Raw genomic sequence first — 11,441 nt, 5'->3', positions numbered from 1 at the left:
ATTCCGTGTACGGCTGATTTTCGGGGTGACCCACTAATTAAAGGGGACCCATCAATTGAACGGTGTTGATGTTCAACTCACATCATGGTGGGGCTTGAGGTGGGGCCCACTGACCCTGCGCCAACCTAAGCGGCAGACACTGCTTGCTGCAGCGTCCTCTGGACACTAACAGCAACAATGTCTGCTGTTGTATTTTTTTCCTGAGGTTTTTCATAGGTGGGGCTCAAATCAAGGGGATCCAGTCCGTCGGCTGGGTTCCTAGGCTCATGACGGGTCTAAGAAGCCCAATATTGGGTATGTTTTGATACATAGAAAACATCGTAGTGGGCCCTAAAATGGTGCGGCCTACCAGAGTTTCGGATTAACTTCATTTTTCGGCTCAACGCCTAAAATGAGCTGGAAAGTAGGGTGGATGGTGGAGATATAACATACATCTAGGTGGGGTCCGCTTCAAGCAAAATGGATGGAAGGTGTTGAATAACATATACCTCATCAAACCTACAAAACTTGGCAACGTCAATACAGTGACAATATAGCTGCTGTAAAGACGCCAGCCAATCAACTTCCACATGGTGGGTCCCACGTGTGTGGTCCACGCATGGACGGCATGGATATAATACATACTTCATAGGTGGGCCACATTCCATCACCCAAGGATAGAGAGAGGGAGAGATAGACAGGGGAGAGAGAGAGAGAAAGAGATTGGAATAGCGGAGGGACCCTGCCACTACGGGTCATACATCAAAATGAGTCCCACCATGTGGGCCCTCAAATCATCAAAATTAAAGAAATTTAATGCTATGAACACCCACCTTTGATCCTTCTTCCGCCAATGCATTCAAAAGCTCCAATGGAACACGTTTTAAGGGTTAAGATGAAACTTGGATGGTGAAGATGGGAGGTAGGGAGGTGGGCCACACCAAGCTTTCTCTCATGGAGGTGGGCGTTGGATTGCTCTCATGGTGCTTGGGAGAAAAATGAGAGAGAGAGAGAGAGATGAGAAAGAGAGAGAGGTGATGTGAGTGATGGAGTGATGGGGAGAGGGATGGGTGAAGTGATATGTACTTGACATGTAAGGGTGTGTAAGAGAAAAAGTTGACTTTAGGGGGTTGCTTGTACTTGACATGATGTGTACTTGATTGATGTGATGTTTCGTAGAGATTCTCTCGGAATTACAAATGCACGGCGTTTTCTCGAACTGAATGTGGGCCCACATCTCCTGACTTAGGTATCACCTTGGCGCGTAATACACGGTGTCGGAACCGGACTGACGGCGCGGTTGCAAAGGTACCAGTTTCGAGTCGAGCCGACCCTGATATATAGGACACGACTCAGGATCACCCGCAAATGCCGATAATAGATCGCGGGTCTCCGGAATTCGACCGGGAGGACCGTGGAAGCCTACGGAACGGTACGGGCTAAGATACGGGGCTCACAGCTCTCCCCACCAAGTAAAAATTTCATCCTCGAAATTTACAGAACAGGTAAGGGAATAGGAACATCATTAAGTATATAAGTCAAGGTACAATCAATCTACCAAAGGATTAAGATAGCGCTCTCTGATCTCAACCTCACCCTCCCAAGACGCATCATCAACACTATGATGACCCCATTCCTGGATCTCGGATCAGAAATGATCGAAGCTCGAATACTAAGCAACCTCACAATCTCAATGGTAAGGAGCTATGTTAGAAAATTTCTAAGTTATTCGAACTCACGGATCTAACCATTCTAAGTTCTCAACAATCTTAGAGTGTATGGTAACTATCAGCAGATATGTGATGTTATCTTCAGGTATTCTCAAGTTATGCTCTGATACCATCTTCTGTCACACCCCAAACTCGAAAACCGGGCTCACAAAATTTTCAATCGCCGAATCCGATGCTGACAGCCTCTGTAGTACCACATTCTCAACTCTCAGCGTCTATATGTCAGATTCCGATCCTGGGATCCTACAAGGAGGATTTTCTAATGTACATTTAACTCGTAATAAGCATAACCACAAGTTTACCCAAATCACAAAGGCAACATCATCATCACATATCCACTAATATAAAATCTTGAGTACAATGCTAAAAGGGAAATACAATATATATATATATATATATATATATATATATATATATATATATATATATATATATATATATATATATATATATATATATATATATATATATATCGAAAATCAAAGCTCCAGAAGACCGATGTATGCTCTAAGCTCAATGCTACTACAACCTAACATCACATACACGCATCTATCATGCATAAGCTTATAGAAAGCTTAAAGGGTGGTGTAAGTGTGTGCACAAGGTAAGTGCCAAGTATGCTATACAGTGCCATAAATCATACAATATCAGAATAAGCAGAAATACTGACAAGGTCATAAATCATACGATATCAGAGTAAGCGGAAATACTGACAAGTCCATAAAAATATCATCAACCGCATCCAGAATATACGATGAAAAGACATAGCAAGCCAATGTTATAGACTAAGAGAAGTAATGTAATCGGCTATGAAATGAGGAAAAATAATGAACCAGATATCAGATATCGAGGACGTAATACAATATGTAATTTGAAAGAACTACGAATACCATCAGTCTCATCTAGGTTAGCAACCCAAAATGCCATATGCCGAGGATGTAATGCAATATGCAATATGTGGTGCGAATGAAATGACCAAGCTGTAGTGTGAAGTCAGGATGATAGTGCGTAGTATTGCAGGCTATGATGTCCATCACAAGGGACTTCTATCCAAACTAGTCTCATACCTAATTTGGATAGTCAAACTCAATGTGGTAAACTCCTGATCTCATGTTTGTCGCGCACCCCAACTGAAATCCTGGCCATTGCGAAGGCATACGTAACAAATAGTTACGCACCACTAGCCCGAGTGGATAGTGAATGAATGAATGAATGAGTATGCAACTCTTACTCAATAAGTCCACATATCAGTACGGTTCCTCTCTAAAAAATCACAGGGGTCTAGTACACTCTACCTGCAAATCGCCGCCCACTGACACGCGACCATGCAAGTGGAAGAGACCTCACTATCTGCCTAGCCAGTAGTCAGCCAATATTTACTCGGCATGTCAATAGCGGACCCATTCACGAGATGGTCAAACTCAGTCTAGCTTTGCCCCCAACCAACCACAACACAGTGGGAGATGCGGCCTCCTCGTATTCAGTACTCGGGCGCTCATGTATCCACTCGGTCTCGACGTTAGGGCGTCTCCTGGCCTTAGAGGCTTAGGGATTTTCACCCAGGGCCATCTATGGTACCTCGATGTTAATAACAAATTTTCGGTGTCCTATCTGGCCATCCAAGATATGCTTGTGGAGGCTACGGCCCTGATGTCGTTAGGGCGTATAGTAATCACAACACACAATGCAAGATCCATGAGTCATACAATCCAGTCATGCAACAATCCTGCGCATACCGTGCGCTCATGTAAGATAACCTCCGCCTATCAAGGAGTCTCATAACAACCTGCCCAATGACATATGCAATGGTCAACCATATCTCATAACAAACATGCAGATGATGTGTATGGGCATGTATCATAATGCTATGCAGTCACATACTCATAATCGATATCAATAACCGGCATCGACAATCGACCCCGACAATGTAGACATTTAATCAACATTGCCCCCAAGGAATGACCCACATAGAGCCTAACATATAGTGGACACATGGCCTCACACAAGTGCCAAATATACAACACCATGGGCCTCACTCAAGAACTTAATACACATCACGATAGGCCTTTAACATGGGCCTAACATATATCACAATAGGCTCCATCACTTGGCCCTCAAATGCATCATAATGGGCCTCATCACATAGGCCTCATATATATCACATTGGGCCTTAAACACAGGCTGAATACACATCACAACGGGCCTCAAATATGGGGCGCATATACATCACATTGGCCCTCAAACACGAGCTGAATGTACATCACAAAGGGCCTTAAATAGGGCTACATATACATCACATTGAGCCTCAAACAATCGACCTCAATATCTGGCCTCGACAATTGGAATCGGCAATCGGAATCAGCCTCAATAATTGACCTCAACAATCGGCCTATACAATTAGCCTCAACAATCAGAATCGGCCTCGATGATCGGAATCGGCAATCGGCCACAACAATCGGAATCGATCAATAATGGGCCTAACAAAGCCTAAGGGAAGGTCACAATGTGGATGTCCAACTATTATTGCCCATCAATTTGGACCTTTAACCAACATTGCTCCCAAGGAATGATGCTCATAGGGCTAATCAGATAGGGGCCCACGGCCTAGCACAAGGGCCTAATATACATCATCATGGGCCTCAATTACATTAAATGGGTCGAATCAAATGGGCCAGTACAAATGGGCCGAATCAATTGGGCCGATCAAATAGGCCGAATCAGATGAGCCGGTACTAATGGGCCGAATCATATGAGCCAAGTCAAATGGGCCCAAACCAACCACACCATTCATCCATAGCTAGAGATCATTTTAGAGCATTATCACAGAATGAATCATATCCCAAGGATCATCTGGACCATACCACAAATGGCAGTGGAGATAATGATTTTCACTATTAAACAAATCACAGGGCCCACCATAATCTTTATTTTCCATCCATTCGGATCATAAGGTCACAAAGACCTGGATTTAGAGGAAAAACAAATTCCATATTGGTCCAAAACTTCCGTGACCCCAAAAGAGTTTCAATGATACACGTTCAATCCCCATTGTCTTTGGCAATGTGGTCCACATGATAATTAGATCTATTTTATTTTTAGTCTCAAGCCTTAAGACGAGCTCGTGAAGTGGATGGACGGTTTGGATCTAACACATGACTCATGATCAGGCCCACACTTTCTGACGTTTCTACAGCAGCTATGTAGCTGGTGTGACCCAACAATGGATGGTTAGATGAAACACATCCACCAAGGTGGGCTTGGTAAATGGATGGTGTGAATAAAGCACATACATCAACGATGAGTCCCACGTCCCACGTGTAGACAGTGAGGATACAACATATATATCGCGTGTGCCCCATCGTCCCATACTGTCTAGATAGTGAGGATGTAACGCGTTCATCAGGTGGATCCCACCATCCCATATGTCTGGACGGTGGAGATCAAATACATAATTCAGGGTGGGATCCACATGATGGCCCACAAGATATACACCAGCTATGTATCTAATATAATAATATAATATGTTATTATATTTCAAATACAACAAATATATACCTGGTGTAGGCATACACCAGCCTAACTTCTTTCACAAAGGTGGGTCCCACGTGGGGCCCACCATATAATATTTTATTTTATTATTATTATTATTATTTTCTACAAACGGTTCAGCAGCAACTGCTGCTGGACGTTCAAACTGAATGGACGGTGTTGTATATATAATAAATTCATTAAGGTGGGTCCCACCGTCCAAGGTCTGGATGGTGAGGACACCACATCATCATGGTGGATCTCACACGTATGGACCGTGTGGGATAAAACTCATGTGTCCCACATGGCCCGTCAGATGAATGGCATAGGTATAGCACATACCACGTGCGTAGGACTTACATGGCCTGGGACATCAATGCAATGCAGCAGCTATATACGTTGTGTATGCGCACACCAGTCAATCCTCACATGGCCTGGGACATCAATACAGCAGCTATATACATGGTGTATGCGTACACCAGTCAATCCTCTTGCATGTGGGTCCCACGTGGGGCCCACCATAACGTCAATTTTCCATCTAGTCTATTCATAAGGTCACAAAGACCGGAATAAGGAGTAAAAGCAAATTTCATATTTAACCAAAACTTCTGGGACCCAAAAAGGTATCAAAGGTAGACGTTCAACCCCCACTGCTCTTGTAGTGTGGACCACCTGAATTCCATGTACTGCTGATTTTCAGGGTGACCCACTAATTAAAGGGGACCCATCAATTGAACGGTGTTGATGTTCAACTCACATCATGGTGGGGCCTGAGGTGGGGCCCACTGACCCTACGCTAACCCAAGCAGCTGACGCTGCTTGCTGCAGCGTCCTCGGGACGCCGGCAGCAACAGCGTCTGCTGTTGTATTTTTTTCTGAGGTTTTTCATAGGTGGGGCCCAAATCAAGGGGATCCAGTCCGTCGGCTGGGTTCCTGGGCTCGTGACAGGTCTAAGAAGCCCAATATTGGGTATGTTTTGATGCATAGAAAACATCGCAGTGGGCCTTAATAATTTTCACTATTCAAATAAAGTTTTAAATGGTGCGGCCTACCAGAGTTTCAGATTAACTTCATTTTTCGCTTCAATGCCTAAAATGAGCTGGGAAGTAGGGTGGACGGTGGAGATAAAACATACATCTAGGTGGGGTCCGCTTCAAGCAAAATGAATGGATCGTGTTGAATAACATATACCTCGTCAGACCTATAAAACTTGGTAACGTCAATATAGCAGCAATATAGTTGCTGTAAAGATGCTAGCCAATCAACTTCCACGTGGTGGGTCCCACGTGTGTGGTCCACGCATGGACGGCATGGATATAATATATACTTCATAAGTGGGCCACATTCCATCACCCAAGGATAGAGAGAGAGAGAGAGAGAGAGAGAGAGAGAGAGAGAGATTGGAGTAGCGGAGGGACCCTACCACTACAGGTCATACATCAAAATGGGTCCCACCATGTGGACCCTCAAATCATCAAAATCAAAGAAATTTAATGCTATGAACACCCACTTTTGATCCTTCTTCCGCCAATGCATGTAAAAGCTCCAATGGAACATGTTTTAAGGGTTAAGATGAAACTTGGATGGTGGAGATGGGAGGTAGGGAGGTGGGCCACACCAAGCTTTCTCTCATGGAGATGGGCGTTGGATTGCTCTCATGGTGCTTGGGAGAAAAATGAGAGAGAGAGAGAGAGATGAGAGAGAGAGAGAGGTGATGTGAGTGATGGAGTGATGGGGAGAGGGATGGGTGAAGTGATGTGTACTTGACATGTAAGGGTGTGTAAGAGAAAGAGTTAAATTTGGGCGGTTGCTTGTACTTGATTGATATGACGTTTCGTAGAGATTCTCTCGGAATTACAAACACTCGGCGTTTTCTCGAACTGAACGTGGGCTCACATCTCCTGGCTCGGGTATCACCTCGGCGCGTAATACGCGGCGTCGGAACCGCGGCAACGGCGTGGTTGCAAGGGTACAAGTTTCGAGTTGAACAAACCCTAATATACGGGATAGGACTCAGGATCGCACGCAAATGCCGAAAACAGATCGTGGGTCGCCAGAATACAACTGGGAATACCATGGAAGCCTATGGAACGGTACGGGTTAGGATATGGGTCTCACAACATTGATAATCAAAAGTGCATTCAGGATAATCATAACCTAAACCAAAACTTTCCTTACAGTTCATGTTTTCATTCTTCCAACTTTTAATTTTTCCATCAATGGCGTTTACGCTATGTTCAATCTTTTCAATGATCTTTAATAGGTAGCCCTTTTCGACGACAACTGTTTTTTTAACTGGGTTTTCTTTTTTTTTTTTCTTTTCTTTTCAATTCTTTTCATTGAACATGATGGATAAATTCCCCAGGTTGGTTCCTTCCATGCTTAATAATCACCAAGTTAACAATTCAATATCAAACTGACACCTTAATGTATAAGCTGTGACATGTGAAATCATGACTCAATCAATGTTTAAAACTTCTAATCATGGATTAATAATTCGAACTTAACTATGAAATCTAACAAGTAACTGAATCCAAGAGTCATAAATTATCATCATTAAGTATCTTGTACTTCTAAATCATGGATGAACTTCAAAATCACTCGAATTTACATAATTTTCAGAAAAATTTTCACAATTTTTGCTCAAATACTAAGAAAACACTGATTGATTTGCCTAATCCACACCCCCCAACCTAAAATCTACGTTGTCCTCAATGTAAAAGATATAAACATGCAATTCACATGAGACAACGAAAGTAAATGAGAGGTTATGAAGAGGTAGTACCTAAGGAATAAATCAAGAGGCTTTTCCAAAAGGATCTCACTGTGAAAGTGGGTCAGCACAAGAGTTAAACCAACAAAAGCAAACTATCCTAGCAGCATAAAGCCGACTATTCTAGACATAACATGAAAACAATAAACTAATCCTAAACTAGGAAAGCGAAGGAAAAGATACTCAGTCATGCCGCAAGGTTCCTCTTCTGGCCAATATCTTGATAAATTTCTCAGTAGATTTCTTAACAAGATCATCCAAAATCCTTTTTTAAATAAGCTTGGATGCCCTGGAGCATGAATTTCTAGAGAAATTTATGGACTTAAGTAAAAAATTATCGTTGAATCACTTGAGGTATCCAAAGTATATATGATTCACCTGTGACCGAAAAATTTTCAATGTTAGTACTCCATGGTGAATCAGAGATTACAAGTAGATAAAATTCAGAAAAATTCTCAGCAAATGATGTAGTCTCAACACATTCCGAAGTTCCAAATTTTGGTTTAATTTCTAACTCATCCTCCTTTAATGGTAAACATTCAGGGGTCTGGGGAAGGAGGGGCTTTAGAATAAGGGTTCTCTCGGTCCGTGACAACTACTGAGGTATTGTCTTGCGAAGCATCCACTTTTTCTTTTATCATGGGATCGTTTGAATCTGTAAAGTGTGCCAAGCAACCATCTAAAGAGTTGGAAAATTCGGTTGAGAGTGACTTATTTTTCACATTGAAGTTTGTGATGATCTGCCCAAGGATTCCATCATCTCTAGAAGTGGATGGACGTATGCTCTCTTGCTCTTGCCCTGCATAGTTAGATTAAAAATCAATAGGGGAAGCATTGATGTGAATACTCTGTTCATTGAAACTACTCAGTAGAGGCATTGAATCATCAAACTTGTATAGCTCAGATGGTGGCCTCAATTGGGTGGTTTCAAATTTCAGAGTCATATCGAGCAACTCGTCCCTCTCCCGAATCATATCATCATTCAATTCAGGGGATTAGTCCAAACATGTCTCACGAAGGTTGCAAGGGTTGGTTGAAAATGGTTCATTCTTTACATTTAAATTGGCTATATCAGATAGGTGGAGTAAATCACTATGGTCGACAACCTCCTAAACCTCTTAATCATTGACCTGGGCCAAACTTGAGATCGATTCCAGTGGAATTTGGGTTGAACATTCATGATCATCATCCCAATCATCATCTTCTAATTCCGTGCAGTACACACTTGGGATGGGATCACATTCCTCACATTCTATTCCGAGATTGGGTTAAGGTTCAAATAAACTAACTTCTTCCTCATCATTGAAACCAAGTGTGTCATGTGAGTGAAGTGTGTCATTATTATTATATTTGAAAGACACCCACGTCTCCTGACCATTCCTTTGGACCGTCATCGAGATCGAATTTTCAGGGAATTGAACCATATGCTCATTTACGTAATCCAACTCTTCATTCCAAATTCTAGAGTTCTTCAAAAGCGAGTTAGGATCACTTTCCTCACATTGTATTTCTGAATTGAGTTGTAGTTGAGACGAACGAGCCTTCAATGTCTTATCAATGCGTAATGCAAGTGCTTCTATCATTTTTCTAAGGCCAGAAAAATCGTAAATGTTATCTTCCAGTGACTCATCTTGAATCGTTTCTGATTTAATTTCAAAGGTAGAGGACCCAAGAGAATTATCACTATGATGTACCGCTAGTTCATCTTCCCAATTTTGATAGTTCCACTGATCAAAGTCATACGGATCATAGGTGGGATAATATGATAGTTGTTGATACATATTATCACCTATAATATAATCTCTCATTGTCTTTTTCTTGTTTAATGGTTGATTATAATTCTCACTCCCATAAGTCCAACAACCCCAACATTTACATATTGTTTCCTTAATCCGTGGCGTGTAATTATTCTCTCGCATATGATCACATAAGGACTTCTTAACCAGTGGAATATTATATTCCGGTCAGTTCTCAATGATGGTTTCAGAAAAATTTTGAGACATAGGTTGATTTCTGTTATAATCATCATACATTCATCCCCAATATCTCTTATCCATCTTAGCATACTGACGTACCCACTCTTGCATGGTGAAACTCTAATCCTAAAAGAAAAGAAAAAATCCTATAGCAATATAGAAAGTAAGTAGAGGGAAGAAGTTAGAAAGAAGTTACCAAATTGGAGAGTTTTATGTTAGGATCCCGTAAAACAAAACAAAACAAGTTAGTTTCTAAAAATAGAAAATCTAAAATTAGAAAGTTTCTAACAACAAAATTAGAAAGAGGAGTTAGTTTCTAAAAAGGAAAGAAATCCTAGAATTAGAAAGTTTCTAAAAATAAAAAATAAAACCTAATCCTAAAAATAAAAAATTCCTAATCTTAAACTAATTCCAAAAGCAGCTAATATCAGAAAAACGCAACCATCAATCCCCGGCAACGGCGCCAAAAACTTGTTCACCACCCCAAGTATAGGGTTGCGATGTAATAATAATCTCGGTAAGACCGAGGTCGAATCCATATGGACAGAACCTCGTACGTATTCTGAAAGTAACTAGAGCTAGAACTAGAAGAAGATGTAATCTAAAGCAGGAGAATTTAAGAGAATAATTGTAAACTACTTAAGTAAAACTTATAAAATTTAAAGGTGGGAAACTAGGGTTTCCAAGGATCCACTTGTAGAGATCAAGGAGATCTATGCTTGATTCTCGAACACAATTGGAATCAGAGTCCTATCTTCATCCAGTTGGAAGATATTTCAGTAAAATTCACATCTGAATTTCCCTTGATCTAGTTTTCAATGAATGATATGTATGAGAACTAGAATTGATTCCATCACAAAACCATGCCCATGAGACAAAGCAAACAACAAAGTTTAGCTAATCCACAACTAATCTAAGAGAGTTATGAACGTTAGGAAGGGTTCCATCATCCAACATGCCCAAGAGACAATGGTGAACAACAGGGATCCTAAGTTCATAATCCCTATAATGAAAAAAATATACTCAAAGCTATCGCAAATCCATTATAATTTAAGTCACAACAAACCATTAAAAACTAAGAGTATTCCTCATAATCAAACTAGAATCAAAGAGAGTTCAATAAACATGAATCAAAGCCAGAGAAAGGATCTTATCACGCTACAAGCTTCACCTCTTAGCCCTAGCTAAGAGGTTTAGCTCATCATAGACATGATGATCTAAAATCTCATAAAAACGTTAAGGAAACAATGAAAGAAGAAGAAGAAAAACTCTGCTGAATACAGCCAACTCCACGCCTTCTCTCTCTCTCTCTCTCTCTCTCTCTCTCTCTCTCTCTCTCTCTCTCTCTCTCTCGCTGCTCGTTCTCCACGTCTTAGATGATTCCTCATGTCCACTTCTCTCTTTCTTTTATAGGCAGCAAGAAGGTAGTCACTGGAAATCGGTGGAGAATGGAGT

Source organism: Magnolia sinica, chromosome 17 (assembly GCF_029962835.1).
Source record: "Magnolia sinica isolate HGM2019 chromosome 17, MsV1, whole genome shotgun sequence".
Taxonomy (NCBI): domain Eukaryota; kingdom Viridiplantae; phylum Streptophyta; class Magnoliopsida; order Magnoliales; family Magnoliaceae; genus Magnolia; species Magnolia sinica.
The sequence above is the reverse complement of the archived record's forward strand: the minus strand, read 5'-3'. Positions refer to the sequence as shown.